This window comes from Alexandromys fortis, unplaced genomic scaffold (assembly GCF_014885135.2).
Source record: "Alexandromys fortis isolate MF-2015 unplaced genomic scaffold, M_Fortis_MF-2015_v1.1 scaffold_8_9099976_23576923, whole genome shotgun sequence".
Taxonomy (NCBI): domain Eukaryota; kingdom Metazoa; phylum Chordata; class Mammalia; order Rodentia; family Cricetidae; genus Alexandromys; species Alexandromys fortis.
In genome coordinates, this window is record NW_026067899.1 from 9,788,922 (window position 1) to 9,805,128 (window position 16,207).

The 16,207-nt window shown below is 40.3% G+C and overlaps 1 protein-coding gene across 4 annotated transcripts in view; it reads right to left on the reverse strand.

Annotated features, from left to right (window-relative positions):
- Positions 1-16,207, reverse strand: part of Tank (TRAF family member associated NFKB activator) — an 83,404-nt gene that overhangs the window by 57,403 nt on the left and 9,794 nt on the right. For 2 of the 4 annotated variants that reach the window (XM_050121687.1, XM_050121702.1), the window contains exon 1: positions 12,453-12,608. The exons of 1 other annotated variant lie outside the window; for it this stretch is intronic. The gene's annotated coding sequence lies outside the window, so the exon portion shown is untranslated. Of the gene's footprint in view, positions 1-3,089; positions 3,179-12,452; positions 12,609-16,207 lie in introns of those variants that run through there. One more of the 4 variants, XM_050121701.1, reaches the window with a different exon arrangement.

A 16,207-nucleotide genomic window follows, 5' to 3' on the forward strand; every position in this document is an offset into this window, starting at 1 on the left:
TTCTTACTATGTCAGCTAGCAAGCACTACCAATGCTCCTAAAGGAAAGCATGCTCAGCCAGGCTAGGCCTTCTTACATGGGTGCTGGAGACCTAGCAGGTCCTTGTGCTTGCTCAACAAGTACTCTTACCCTCTGAGCCATCCCTTTAGCCCTTGAACGCAGGTCTTTTAAAAATACCTTTTCTATTCTATCGAATTTATGACCATAAATTATAACAAGTCAGGGTATTTTCAGAAGTAGTAGTCTGTCTTTTTGTAAGATCTTAATATGTCAGGATGGTGGCACACGTTTAATCCCAGCACTCGTTTTGAGGAGCAGATGAACGAGGTCCACGGAAAGGGCCATACAGAAATATCTAACATAAAACTCTCTTAGAGACGGTATATTTTATGCAAATTGTAAACTAGTCTCGTCTGAAATCAGCTTTATATCATTTAACTTTTTTCAAATATAAATGCAATCGATACGGAAGATAATTAACTCTCGATTTCCCCAGTAGAATGGCACAAAAAAAGTTAAAATTGATTTATATTTGATCTTCATAGTTAAGAAAAACTGGTGTGGCCCTAAGAAAGAGTGAAAAGTAGGTAACTGTGGCATAGATAGAGATCTAAAAACTGTTAGGCTTCCCAACGGTTTGGGGTAGACGGGGCTTATCAGAGCTATTCAGCAGTTGTAATGAGAGTATGTTACGCAGCACGAAAATATTGACTCTAGATTTCAATGTACATTATACATTTAACGTCACACCCTAAACGTCCTGGGAATGACTAGAGGAGAGACCTGAAGAGCTCTGAAACCTTATTTTCTTTCTCATTGGAGTTCTCACAACTGCTTCTAATAAAACAAGTTATGACTTGCAACCATTTGCTCAACACCTCTCGGCGTCCTCGGGGAAATTAAACAGTGAGGTATGAAGAGCTATGCCAGTGGTTAAGAGCACGGAGGTTACGGCTTTATAATTACCAGGCCTTTGCCTTCTCCTATTTATCCGTGTAATATTCTCAAGGCTAAATGCTGCTCAGCAGTTTTAAACTTGTGGTTTAAAGAGAAAATAGGCCTTTTTGAGAAAAGCTCCGCTTCCTGAAATCGCACTCTCCTTCTATAGAAGAGCCCTCTCTGCAATTCTCCCTCCCTTTTGTTCTGCTGCAGCAAGTGGTGCAGGATGCTGGAAAGAAGGTAATCCTAAGTTTTCAGTACTAGTTTAGAAACAGAGTTCTCCTTTATCAATCTTTGTACAGCCTATGGCATGTCTTATATTGTTCTCCTATGTTTGGAGGATCTTTTAAAAGATTACTGAAAAACATTTTTCAAAGTTTTCATGTTAAGATTTTTTTTTTTTAAGGTTTTTCATGACAGGGTTTCTCTGTGTAGCCCTGACTACATTCTGTAGACCAACCAGGCTGGTCTCGAACTCACAGAGATCCACCTGTCTCTGCCTCCTGAGTGCTGGGATTAAAGGTGTGTGCCACCACCACCCGGCCTAATTTAGTCTTTATTTTACAAAAGCAATACATATTTATATTCTACTGAGACAAACAGCTCTACAAGGTTTAAAACAGACAGTCCCTTGCTTCTCCTCCACATTACCTACTTCATCTTGGCAACAACTCTCTGTCTGATTATCAGTTTCTATCTCTGTATTTCTAAATAATATGCAATAATATCACAATGATTTTTCATTTTGTCTTCCCAGTATTCAAATAAGAATATTATCTTAAATACTCCCTACTTACTCTCCCCATTTTTCCTATTTTAGATTAGCATTCAGCACTTATTGTCTTATTATAATACTACTTACTGCTTAACTATATAAAATCCTATGGATGCTTTCATTTTCTGAAATGAAACTGTATCAAAATCCTCAATTGTTTTCTGTTGTTGTTGTTGTTTTTTGTTCTCAGTTTTCTGAAACTTACATCCATCACAAATTAAGACTTGGTAAATTCACTATCTCTAAAATCAATCCTCCAGTTCTTGAATTTTCTTGAATTTGTTTTCAATTTTCTTATTTTTGTATTCTTTTCTGAGACTCCTAATATATGGATGACGGAGCTTCTGAACTGTTACTCCATTGTTCCCCACTATTGTTCTTCTTTGTCTCTGGTTTTTCGTTTGTTTATTTGTTTGTTTGGAGACTGGGTCTCCCTATGCAGCTCTTACTGGTCCAAGAATTTACCACGTAGACAGGGTGGTGTCAAATTCAGAGATCTGTTTGCCTTTGCCTCCTGAGTGCTGAGAGTAAAGGCATGTGCCACAATGCCTGGCCTACCCCTGCCCCCACCCCTGCTTTTTTCCCTCCCCTGTTTTATTTTGATTTCTAGAAGACAGGGTCTTGTTACAACAGCTCAGGTTGACCTCAGGCCCTGAGATTTGTCACCACCTTTCCTTAGCTTCCCAGGCTCCCAGCCTTTGAAAACGAACTTTTCTTATTTTCTCTGGAGCCAGGATTATGCCACTAAATGAGCCAGCCAGTTCTGGATAAAGTAAGTAAGAACAAGAGTAAGAAGTGGTGCTTTAGGAGCTAGCTAAGACTTGGGGTACAAGTGCTCAACAATTCTCTACCTCCAATATCCCAGTTCAACCAGACCCGCTGACAAATCATGGCCTTAAAGGTAAAAATTCTAGCACATCCACCCTAAAGTGATACATAATTCTTTAAAATCTACTTTGTTCTTTTGTGGGGGTGAGAGACAAGTGTGGGAGAGTCAGAGGTAGGGAAGGCCCCAGCTGGGTTTCCCCAGCTGCTGAGACCACTAAACTTCTGGGTAAATGTTCTATCAGTGTTCACACTTGTGGTGAGAGGCCAATTCAAACCTAATGCAGTTTCAGGATGGGGAAAGGAAACCACCTTAAAAACATCAACCTCTTCTACTTTGCCCTAGAAGAGAAGGGCACCTGTCTTCCCCAATCTCTTCTGGGTGTGAATACTAAGAATTCACATTCTATTTCAGAAACATTGCCACCTGAGCAGTAAAAGGCGAATGCATGAAAGAAACATTTTTATCCTTTCTGCATCTCAACTATAGTTCCTCTAATTTTAGCCTTAGGAGCAAAACCCAGAAAAATCTGTCAATATCAGTACATACACATAAGTGAGACATCCTTTTTCTTAGTTGTGGATGGGTTAGGCAGACCTTGCAGGACACTCATGTTTTCCTTCCTCAAAAGAAAATGGTAGCCAGAGCTTGTTCCAGGACACCTAGAGCTACACGGAGAAACCCTGTTTTGAAAAGCCATACAAATGAACAAACAAAACAACAGCAGCAACAAAAAGGAAATGGTACAGAACTGTCATTCCTAATATTAATGATCATTTACCACTTCCAGAACTATGTAAGAGGCAATCAGCCAACTTCTCCAACGACAATTTGCATTTCTAGTCTGACGTTTCATGTCGTGAACTTTGTTCTGGACATACTCATAGCATGCACACTAAACAACCTCTATATTCCAATTAGGCAGCTAATACAAAAGAAATTTTATTATAGTTCCAACAGCATCAGAAATTTTTGTTCTGCATTTTTCTATAGTCTGATTAACCAAAAATGATCAGGATAAACAAAATGGGACAACTGATAAGCTGAACCAAAGACCCCTGAGCAACACTTTGCTAAATGTTAGAACCTGGTGAAAATGTATCTTCCAGGAAGGAAATATTTTATAGGACCACACCCACAGTTTCAGTTTTGCTTTACTTCCTTGCTTTCTCTATGGTTCATTGGAATATATTCTTAAAAACGTGCTAGGGGATTTTTTGTCACCATGTGAACACCGTATTATATACGTAGACAAAGCTAAATAGCACAGCCTACTTCACATGCAGGCCGTGCGGCATAGCTATCATCATATATATGGTCCCTGTCACCATCAGGACTATGGCTGTACTTTCTTCTCCCAGACTCCTTATCAAATAAATGCCAGGGGTTTGAGTACATAATGAGAGACCAAAACATCAGAAGAAAACCTGGGCATGTGATTTTCTATCTCTGAGCTAAATATAAATATGGCACTACCCAGTAAGCTGTGCTCAGGCATATGAGTGACTGTTCCGTTGTGGGTTTTGTGGGAGTAGGGGAAAGTGAAAAAGAGAAGGGGAGAAAGGGGGGAAAGAGGGGGAAAAAGGAATAGAAAGACAGAAACACTCCTTATGTGGTCTAAGCTGGTTTTGAATATGTCATTCTCCTGTCTCAGTCTGCAAAGTGCTGGGATTACAGGGAATGTGCCACCACGACACATACTTCACAAGGGGTCCCAGTAGGGGCCATGCTAGAATCTAGACAGAAGGAGGACAGGAAATTTTATATGGCTCATACTAGTCTGTTCTCATAAGCTGAATAAACCGGACATTTACAGATGAGAAAACGACAGAGAATGTTCATACGCAGCAGGCCATGTGCAGAGGGTGCGCACAACTGTGTGGGAAATGCAACTCAAATTATAACCTACGATTTGTGAGAATTTTATTGAAAATATCTTTTTCCTTTTATTTTTAATTAATTAATTAATTTCCAACTTGATCACAGTTTCCCCTCCCTCCTTTCCTCAGTTTCATCCCCCACCCTGCCCCCAACCCTATCCACTCCTCCTCCTTTCTCTTCAAAACAGGACAGGCCTCCCATGTGTATTAGCTAGCCAAGGTATATCAAGTTGCAGTAAGATTACACACCTCCTCTTCTCTTAAGGCTAAACAAGGCAACCCAATAGGAGGAAAGGGTCCCAAAAGCAGGAAACAGAATCCAAGACAGCCCCTGCTCCTACTGTTAGGAGTCCCACAAGAAGACCAACTACACAACCACAACACATGTGCAGCGAGCCTGGAGTGATGGCACATGACTTTACTCCCAGCACTTGGGAGGCAGATGCAAGAAGATCTCTCAGTCTGAGGCCAGCCTGGTCTACAGAGTGAGTTCCAGGACAGCCAAGGCTATACAAAGAAACCCTGTCTCAAAATCCCATGCCCCCCTCAAGAAAACTAAACTATATAACCATCCCATAGTAATAGCTGATTTGCTAACAGACTCAAATAACTTTTCTTCAAGCAATTTAAAGTAATAGGTTCTTCACACTGAAAAGATGGAAGTCTTTGATTTCTATCTTTATAGTAAGAAGTCCACATCAAAATTACTTAACTGTATGTGGTCCACTGCTCAATAAACGATTTCCCACACTCCATTCTACTGCAAATATTTCCAGGACTCATACTTCTAACTTGCTAAGTAACCAGTAAAATGCATTTCTCATTAGTTTTCTTAGTCTAAGCAGGTTCAAGCAATTCCCTACTTCAATAACTTAAAAGTTAGACTTCATTTTCACTGAAAACACTTTTTTGTGTGTATGTGAAGGAAAAATATTGGTTTAAGGTAAGTCAAAGTTAATATAGAGTATTGATACTTAAAACTATTCACACTCGTCACATATTATCATTATGGAAACTTGTTATCTTTGAAAGAAAACTCAAGTTACTGTCCAGGACATTTTTCTGTGAGAAAAACAGCATTATTTATTCCCCCAATTTCTTTCCCTCAAAAATAAGAAACAAAAATCCAAAAAGTTCTTTTAAAACTACTGTTATTCTGAACCTTGTGGTACAGGTTTGTAATCCCAGCTAGCAGAAAAGCTGAGGTACAAGAATCTTAAGTTCAAAATCTGCCTAGCATACAGTGTGAGATTAAGGTTAGAACTTAAAACAAAAACTCCTGTGTCTCGAAAAACCAAAAAACAAACAAACAAAAAAACCTCCTGGAATAATCCCAAATAAATAAAAGGGCATCAATCATAACAAAAACAAAGAATTGATTTACTAATCTTGATTAAACAACAACACTGTACACAAAACAAAAAATGAAGTAGGTAGAAGAATGTTATTGAGCAAAACACATTGCTTTTTATCCTCTTCTTCAATTCTGCTATGAAAGAAAAGGTGTTGCTTCTGCACAGGCAAGTTCTATACCCTGAAGGAAACTATCAGCTTCACTATATTGTCTTTAGCTTCCCCATTTTGCTGGGAAACTTATTTTAATGGTAATAACAAGCTGTCACTGTGCTGTAGCTAGATCTCACAGGCAGTTTCAAAGGAAACAGGTGAGAAAATTTAAACTGTTTACTATAACGTGGAACAGTTCAGGGTAAAGGTGGTGTGTTGCATATGCACGGAGCAGAACTTTAAGGACTGATTATCAGTCAACCATACAAAAGCTGTCCTAGCTAAGATTTATACTGCTGTGATAAAACACTATGGCCAGAAACAACTTGGGGAGAAAAGGGACTGATTCCATATCATAATCTATTATCAAAGGTCAGGACAGGAACCTGAAGTCAGGAGCTGATACAGCGGCCATGGAAGAGTGCTGCTTACTGGCTTGTTCCTCATGGCTTCCTCAGCCTGCATTCATTTAGCACCAACACAGAGGTAGCACCATCTACAATGGGCTGTGCATTCTTACATTAATCACTAAGTTAAAAATGCACCGCAGGTTTGCCCACAGGTCATGGTGATGGCAGCACCATCTACAATGGGCTGTGCATTCTTACATTAATCACTAAGTTAAAAATGCACCGCAGGTTTGCCCACAGGTCATGGTGATGGCATTTTCTAAACTACGGTTCTTCTCCAACTTGTGTCAAGCTGACATAAAAACAAAAGCCCACTTTTTACTTTATTTTTATTGAGTTCTACATTTTTCTATGCTCCCCTCCCTGCCTCTCCCCTCCCTCCTCAACCCTCCCCCAAGGTCCCCATGCTCCCAATTTACTCAGGAGATCTTGTCTTTGTTTCTACTTTCTATTTCCCATGTAGATTGGATCTATGTAAGTCTCTCTTAGTGTCCTCATTGTTGTCTAAGTTCTCTGGGATTGTGGTTTGTAGGTTGGTTTTCTTTGCTTTATGTTTAAAAAACCATCTATGAGTGAGTACATGTGATAATTGTCTTTCTGTGTCTGAGTTACCTCACGCAAAATAATGTTTTCTAGCTCCATCCATTTTCCTGCAAAATTCAAGATGTCATTATTTTTTTTTCTGCTGTGTAGTACTCCATTGTGTAAATGTACCACATTTTCCTTATCCATTCTTCAGTTGAAAGGCATTTAGGTTGTTTCCAGTTTCTGGCTATGACAAACAAAGCTGCTATGAACATAGTTGAGCACATGTCCTTGTAGCACGATCGAGCATCCTTTAGATATATACCCAAAAGTGGTACTACTGGGTCTTGAGGAAGGTTGTTTCCTAATTTTCTGAGAAATTGCCACACTAACATCCAAAGGGGCTGTACCAGCTTGCATTCCCACCAGCAATGCAGAAGTGTTCCCTTTCCCCCTGCAACCTCTCCAGCATAAATTTTCATCAGTGTTTTTGATCTTGGCCATTCTTACAGGTGTAAGATGGAATCTCAGAGTTGTTTTGATTTGCATTTCTCTGATGACTAAGTATGTTGACCATTTCCTTAAGTGTCTTTCAGGCATTTTAGATTCCTCTGTTGAGAGTTTAGGTCTGTACTCTATTTTTTTTTTATTGGATTATGTGTTCTTTTGGTGACCAATTTCCTGAGTTCTTTGTATATTTTGGAAATCAGACCTCTGTCTGATGTAGGGTTAGTGAAGATCTTTTCCCATTCTGTAGGCTGTCGTTTTGTCTTGTTGACCGTGTCCTTTGCTTTACAGAAGCTTTTCAGTTTTAGGAGGTCCCATTTATTAATTGTTTCAGTGTCTGTACTGCTGTGGTTATATTTAGGAAGTAGTCTCCAGTGCCAGTGTGTTCAAGTGTATTTCCCACTTTCTCTTCTATAAAGTTCAGTGTGGCTGGCTTTTTGTTGAGGTCTTTGATTCATTTGGACTTGAGTGTTGTGCATGGTGATAGATAGGGGTCTATTTTCATTCTTCTAAAAGTTGATATCCAGTTATACCAGCACCACTTGTTAAATATGCTTTCTTTTTTCCATTTGATATTTTTTGCTTCTTTGTCAAAAATCAGGTGTTCAAAGATGTGTGGATTGATATCTGGGTCTTCTATTCAGTTCCATTGTTCCTCCTTTCTGTTCTTATGCCAATACCAGGCTGTTTTCAGTACTGTAGCTCCATAGTAGAGTTCGAAGTCAGGGATTGTGATGCCTCCAGAAGTTCATTTATTGTACAGGATTGTTTTGGCTATCCTGGGTTTTTTTGAAAAGCCCACTTTTTAACCAAGTTTATTGTTAATACATAAATGTTAACGTATCTTTTATAGAATTATTTACTTAAAGTATTCTTAGAGTTACATGTAAGTATACAATGTGGAAGAGGACTCTGTGACATCCGTCTGTCCTTCCAACTTATTTTACGTGGCTCCCAGGGTTCAAACTGAGATTGCGAGGCTTGAAATGCAAGTACTTTTACTTGCTAAACCATTTAGCTAGCCTTAGAAAAATTAACAACAACAACAACCCCTACAGTTATTTATGTATGGACTGTGAATGGGGTGGGGTGGGGTGATGTCCTGGCACATGTGTGGAATCCAAAGAACAATTTGAGGAAGCTGGTTCTCTCTTTCTGCCATATGGGTCCCCAGGATCAAACTCAGGCTATCAGACTTGGTAACAAGCTCCTTTACTCCCTGAGCCATGGAGTTGGCCCTAGAATTATTAACTTTTATAAATGCCTATTTCAGACATTTTTGGTTACTGTCAAGAATCATCTTAGACAGGTAATGGAACTTAGCAACACACACCTGTAAACTATGGAGCACATGTCAGAACACACATGAATACTACTTTGGTGAGAATGCAGGCATTATGTGAAAGGTTATTTGGCTATTTTAATTTATCACTAAGTTTTCTATGGCAAAAATAATTATAGGGCTGGTGAGATGGCTCACTGTGTAACCCAATAAATAGCCAAGTAAAGTGGAATGTACTTATATCCTAGCATTTCTATGGTGAAATGGGAGGCAGACAGTAGAAATAACCCAAAGCTGGGCCAGCTAGCCCGGAGTACATACAGCTCAGCAGAAACAAGAGATCCTACCTTAACAAGGTAGAAGGTTAAAACAGAATCCTGAAGGGAGTCCTTCTGACTTCCGCTCGTGTACCATGGCATACACACATTTGTTCGTGCCCTCCTCCCCTGCCCCCTACCTCACACACATACACATGCACACATATGCACACACACATATACACAAATGCGAACACAAATAAAAATGAAATCATAAAAAACTGGCATGAGGGTTTACTATATAATGAGTATTTTTAAAAAATCATATTCATATACAAAGGTAAACTGCAAATGAAAATCATCTGCTGATACAAAACTACTTTTCTCCTGATTATAGCTATTTCTCTTTCCTTTCTAACATTTTAAAGGCATAAATATTAGTGGGTGATTTTAACTCATTTGTGTAATGTCAAGTGAAGTTTGTGCTATTATCTTCTGTCTTAGTTACTGTTCTACTGCTGTGAAGAGATGTCATGATCAAGGCAGCTTATTTAAAAAACAAACATTTAATTGGGGCTTGCTTAAGGTTCAGAGGGTCAGTCCGTGGCTATCTTGTCTTTTGGAAGCAGCAACTGAGAGCTTTAAATCCTGATTCTCAGGGCACCAAGGCAGAGAGGGAAATTCTGAGCCTTAAGAAGCCTCAAAGCCCACTCCCACTGACACACCTCCTCCTCCAAGGCCACACAGCCTAATTCCTCCTAAAGAGCTCACCAGACTAGGGATTAAGCATACAAACAGGAGCCTGTTTCCTCCACGTCTCCTTTAGAGCTTACACTGCCATTGCTCCCCTGCTTGCTGTGGTGAACTTCAGCAAGTCAAGGAAAAGAGGTAAGAAAATGTCTTTCAAAATCAAGATTATGAACTATATTCAGAAAAGAATGACACAAGACAACACAGGACTACCTTCAGGGTGGATGGCTAATGTAGTCCTTTGAACTAGGTGCAGTATATGACAGATGTTCCAATAAACTAAGGGGTGTTAGAAAAGGCAAGAGTACCTTGTTCTAAGCAACTGGAAAATATACCTTTCAGACCTTTGTAGTATATATGTCACATTTTTCAATCCCTAATCTTTAAAAAGATTAAAAAATAAAACAGAACAAAACTCCTAAAACCTATGATAGAATGTAAGTAACATAAAATTGCCCACTGACCATTGTAAACTTTCCCCTTTTTTAGAACAGGGTCTCACTTATATATAGAACTTGCTATATAGACCAGACTGGCCTTGAACTCAACTGAGATCCTGCCTATGTCTCCCAGTACTGCGACTGAAGAAAGGCATGTGCCACCAAGCCTGGCTTTCCTTTTCTCTTTTCAGACAAGGTCTCATGTATCCCAGTCCCCCACCTCAAAAAATAAAATAATTTTTCAGTCACTTAGAAAACAACTGATTAAATTTTGACACTCCCCACCCCCCGCCGTGTGTGTGTGTGTGTGTGTGTGTGTGTGTGTGTGTGTGAGAGAGAGAGAGAGAGAGAGAGAGAGAGAGAGAGAGAGAGAGAGAGGACAGCTTTGGGAAGCTGGTTCTCTTCCTCTCCGTGTTAGTCCTGAGGACAGAACTCAGATGGCAGGCTTGTGACAGGCACCTTTACTTGCTAAGCCATCTCATCCACTTAAAAACTGACTGGAAGAAATTATTTGGGGGGAAAATGGCTACCCACTTGTTGTAATTTGGTTTCTGCTGCTATGATAAACAATATGACCAAAACCAACTTTAGGACGAAGGGGTTTTACTTCATCATACCACTATAATCCATCACTTGGGGGAGCAGGGCCTCAAGCAGGCGGCTGGGGGCACAGATTTTGGAGGGGCCCTGCTTCCTACCTTGCTTTCCCTGGTTTGCTACTCGGTGTGCTTTCTTATCAAGTTCTGACCCGCCTGCTCAGAGATGCCAGTGCTCAGAGTGGGCTGGACCCTTCCGCATCAACCAGCCACCGAGAAAATGCCAGGCAGACATGTCCACGGGCCATTTTGAGGGAGGCGGTACCTCAAGTGAGAATTTCTCTTCTTAGGTATGTCTAGGTTTTGATCATGTTGGAAAAAACTAAGATGCCACTCATGAGAGAAATTATCTACAGCATACAAAAATAATTTCAGATGTTTAAAATGAGTAAATTCTTAAAAAGAGATAACATAGGAAACAATTCCAATAATTTGTGAGAAGACGATACCCTCGGATTTTTACAAAATCAGGCACTTAAAAGTCAAGTGACTAACAGTTCTCGAAAATATCTGGCATAGATCATGAAGGGTTACTACATCTGTATCTTCCTGAGTGCTAGGACTAAAAGCCACCGTGTTTGGCAACAACTGTATCTTTTTTTATTTTTTTAAAGACAAAAAAAAAAAAAAAAGAAAAAAAAACTTTGGGGAAAAATGAACGAAATAAACAACGGTTCATCTTGAGGAATGTCAATTGTGACAACAATCACCTACATACTTTACCAAGTGTACTTTTGTTCTAAAGTCTAAAACAGCAGGTCACAGAACAGTATGCATGATCTCGTCTTCATGGGGGGATAAAATAACATGATTATGCATCTTTAAGAGCTATAGAAAGCTTTGTCTTACATGACTGGAAATGATTTCGTGTGGTTTCACATTCCACTGTATTACGTGGGGGTTCACGGTCCCTCTCAAAGGTGACAAAATTCTTTTTTCACAAGAAAGTGGTGCTTGTTTTTCTGCTCCAAGCTGTAACCTGCGGGGCATTAATTTTCCTTCGACTCCGCACCACTTCACTTCCTACACTCTATACTATCATTTCTTCTTTTACGAGCAAGTCTCAAAAGCATCTGTGAGAGAAAAGAGACCCTGGGGGGTTGCTCAGTGCAGCCTGCCTAACAGTGAGAGAGCCTCAGTCCTCTGGGTACAGCATCTTCCCCCTTGTTCGGATTTCTTGACAGTCACCACTTTTTTGGTGGTAGCCAGTCCCTTTACACCGCGGTGAGGACAGTCTGGACGACTGGTGTACACGGGTGGCTACCTCTGCTCTTTGTACCTCGAGCCAGCCATTCTCTCCGGGACCCGTGGGGGAAGTTACTCAACTTCTCATTGACAAGACTCTGGTGACACGCCACAGGAAAGCCGAGGAGGGAATTGTGCAACTCCCGGGATAAACAGAAAAAAACCTACTGAGCGTTCGAGAGCACAGCAGTCAGGGCGGCCGCTTCTGCAAGTCAGCCTCTCTCCGGCAGAGAAATCGAGGACTCCGGGGTCCCCCGCACCCCAACCCCGCGGGCCGGGTCGCGCTCATTTCCCATCCCTGGAAGCCGCGCAAGGTGACTGTCGTCAATGAAGCCGAGGTCGCGGGCTGGAAAAGCCCCACAAGGTCAGCTCGAGGGCAGGGACCGGCGCTTTCCCTCGCTCCGGACCCCACCGCAAACTCGCTGCAGCGCGCCCCTCCCGCTCACACACCCCAGTCCTGCGTCCTCCGGCTCGGCCGCCGACCCAGACACCCCAACTCGCAGTTTTTACTCACAGTTGAAGATTTCCGCCGCGATCTCCTCCCGCCACAGGTCGCCGGTGCCCGGCAGAATGACTACAGCCGGAAGTTGCTTTCCGTTCCAGTTCAGAGGGCAGCGTCTGCGCGCCGAGCCCTTGAACGCTTCACCTTCCAGCCGCAGGGCCAGGCCCCGCCCCACGTCCTTCCTCTTGCAAAAGCCCCGCCCACGAAGCCCCGCCCCCGCCAAGCTCCACCCCAGCCAGGGGCCACGTAGGAAATACTTCTGATAGCAAGTGAACCCTGTATTATAATTAAAGGTCATTTCAGTGTCTTAGCTAGAATTTTGAGCAAACCATAAATAACTACTACTATCACCCTATATATAGGTTAGAGAACCACCAGAAAAACTTGAGATATTGTGAAATTCCTGTTTAGAGGAGGTAGGGAAAGGCCCAGGAATCTGCATTTTCCCCAGGAGCCTTACGTGAATGTAATTAAGTGAATCAGATATTTACTTAATTATGTGTATTGAGAAATACTATGCATACACGTCAATAGGTGTTTCCCCCCATTAGTAATACTTTCCAAAGAACATGCCTGCGAAACAAAATTCGATTGTTGGTAAATGGGAATAGAAATTTATTTTAAAATTTCCCATGGATTCAAAGTTTCTCATTAGTCTATTTCCAGACATGCTTGAATGGTCTCAGAGAGACATGTTAGGTGAACACAGAAAAACATCTTTTCTCTGTTAGAACAAGAGGATTGGGTTCTGGCTGCCCCAGTTTTTCTCTTCCTCTGGCACTTATATGTGTTTTATGTAGGTCAGTAAGTCCAAGGATTCAAACACTTGTCGAGTTCCAGCGGTAAACTTGAATATTTGGGGCAACTTTTAAAGGTCAAAGCATACTTTAGAAGAATTTTAAAACTCACATCAGCTGTGGTAGCTTGTGCAGAACCTGCCCAACTTTCTAGCACGGAAGCAGCAGGCTCACAGACCTGTATCCCTAACGGCGGAGCTCTGGGAAGTGGATTGCGGGGAAGAGGGGACAGCTTTCTTTAAGGTGTGACCCTATTCTCCATTGGATGACCCTTTATGCATGAATATACACAGACAACACAAACTGGACTTGATGGTCACTTGAAAACAAAAAAGGACATGAAGATCAAGTGGGTTTTTTTTTTTTTTTGAAATAGGTAATCATGTTAAATGTGATACATCACTGCTTACATTAAATGCTTTGCTTTTTCTAGAGCAGGCTTAGGTGCAAAACAAAATCGAGAGGAAGGTCTAGAAATTTCAAATGTGCCCCTCATCTCCACATATATAAATTTGTTCAAGGTCGGTATTGTCAGCCTGGAGGCTGAAAAAGCTGCTATAAACAATAATGTGCTAGTTCTATTAGGAGAAATATATTATCAACTCCATAAGGCAAATGCAAGGCATCTGAGGAACGGTAAGTGTATATGTATTTTGTTAGGTAACCGCCAAACTATTTGTACTCCCCCAAAGACAAAGGAAAGTTTCTGTCCCCGACAGCCCTTGCCAGCTTTTGGTGTTCTCAGTGTTCTAGATTTTGGGCATTCTAATAGGCAACAGTGTCTGATTGTTTTAATTGATGGCTTCTGGGAGAGGAAGAGTGGCTGGGCCCTATGACACACGGACTTTCCTCACTTGTCATCTTACCCTGTCACTCTGGGTGGCCAGGAAAACTCTATGTAACCAGGCTGGCTTTGAACTCACAGATGTCTGCTTGCTTCTGTTTCATGGGTACTGGGATTAAAGGCACCAGCTACTGTGGCCACCTGATAATGTCTTTTAAAGAGCAAAAATTTCAAATTTTCATCAAGTCTAGTTCATTCAGCATTGATTTTGAGTATATTTGAAGCTGCTTTGAAATTTTTGTTGAAATTATAGAGTTAATGCATTCAGAACACAGGGCTGAATGTATAGGCCATTTAAAACATGAATGTGCTACAAACTTCGAATAATGAAAACTACGTATTTCTTAAACATGTAATTTTCTTTTCATTCCCAGCATGATAATCATGAAGAGAAGTGACTGCACATGTGAAATGAACATGGACACGCCTACAATAATTTAAAACAGATGAGTTTTAAAATCAAAACAATGACATATTTTCCTATAATGATTATGATTTCCATCAGAATTGACATATAGTATATTTATTGAAGATTAAAAATATAGTGTTGTGGACATCCATAGGTAGAAAAATGAAACTAGAACCATATCTCTCACCTGTACAAAAAATTAACTCCAAAAGAACCAAAGACTTTAACAGAAGACCTGAAACTCAAAAACCGTTAGAGAAAAATGTAAGGGAGATCCTTTTAGATCTAGACAAAGGTTAGAACTTTCAACATTACCCAAGTTGCTTGAGGAAATAAGGCTAATAATTGACAAATGGGACCTCATGTTGAATAGTGATGAAATAGCCTACAGAATAAGAGTCTTTGTTAGCTATACATTTGACTGTGGGTTAATATCTATAATATATAAAGAACCCAGTAAATTAAGCAGGGAAACAACCCAGTCAATGAAATGGACAATGCTCAAAAGATGAAATACAAATGGCCAACAAACATATAAAAATGTTAAATATCACCAACTGCCAGAGAAATAAAAATTATAACCATATTGGCATTCCTTCTTACCCTAGTCAGCATGGCAACTCTTAGGAAAACAAACAAAAGCAAAATGCTTGCTGGCAAGAAATGGACAAAAGGGAACCATTAGACACTGTTGGTAGAAATGCAAATTAGTCCAGTCACTACAGAAGTCAACATGGAGGTTTCTCAGGAAACCAAAATCAGATATGACCCGGCTACAACATTCCTAGGTAGTCCCTTGAAGGACTCCAAGTTGATATATCACAGAGATATTTGCATGCCAATATTTATAGTAGCACTATTATTCATAATATCTATTATGGAATTAGAGAAGGTATCCAACAACAGAAATGTATACAGAAAATAGATTTTGTAGTTTTAGCTTTCATTGGTAGTTCCTAATTTTAAAATAGATACATGAAATCATATATATATATATATATATATATATATATATATATATGCACACACACACACTCACACTCACACACATGACACAGAAGTGGAAATGAAACTGTCTAGGGGAACAAAAGGGATAATTGGAAGAGAGAGGGGCAAGAAAGAGGGTAGGAGGGTGTGGGGGCAAATAATACTCAATGTACAATATATGCTTTATGAAAACCTTAAAAACTATATTGAACTAACACCAATAGAAGTATTTTTGTGTGAATATTTTTGCATGAATTGTTGAAGTATATAAAACCAATAATGAGTGGAAATGAGTAGACAGAGCTGGAAATTTGAGTCTCTGTTGGAGCTTGCTATTTATATATGATTTCTATTTTAAAAGACCAATATTAAGTTTTATTTAGCCAGGCATTCTTTTCATAGTGAAAAGCAGACAGTCTGGGTAAGGGGTCTCACTTCAGTCCAACACCCATAGTACCAACGCTGATGAATATCAGTTTCAAGCCCAAGAGTTAACTGTGAACTGTCCATGTCTATCTGGTCTCCCAATTTAGGATCTGTGCTGAAGAACTAGTAACAGTTGGACAGAAAGTGAGAACCACAGAGAATCCATGCATCCAACTAGAAAGGGCTAGACCAGGTTTCAAATGAGTAAATACAAGCCAGCATTCAGGAGGCAGAGGCAGGCAAATCTCTGTGAATTCAAGGCCAGCTTGGTCTACATAGTGGATTCTAGGATAGCCAGAGCTAA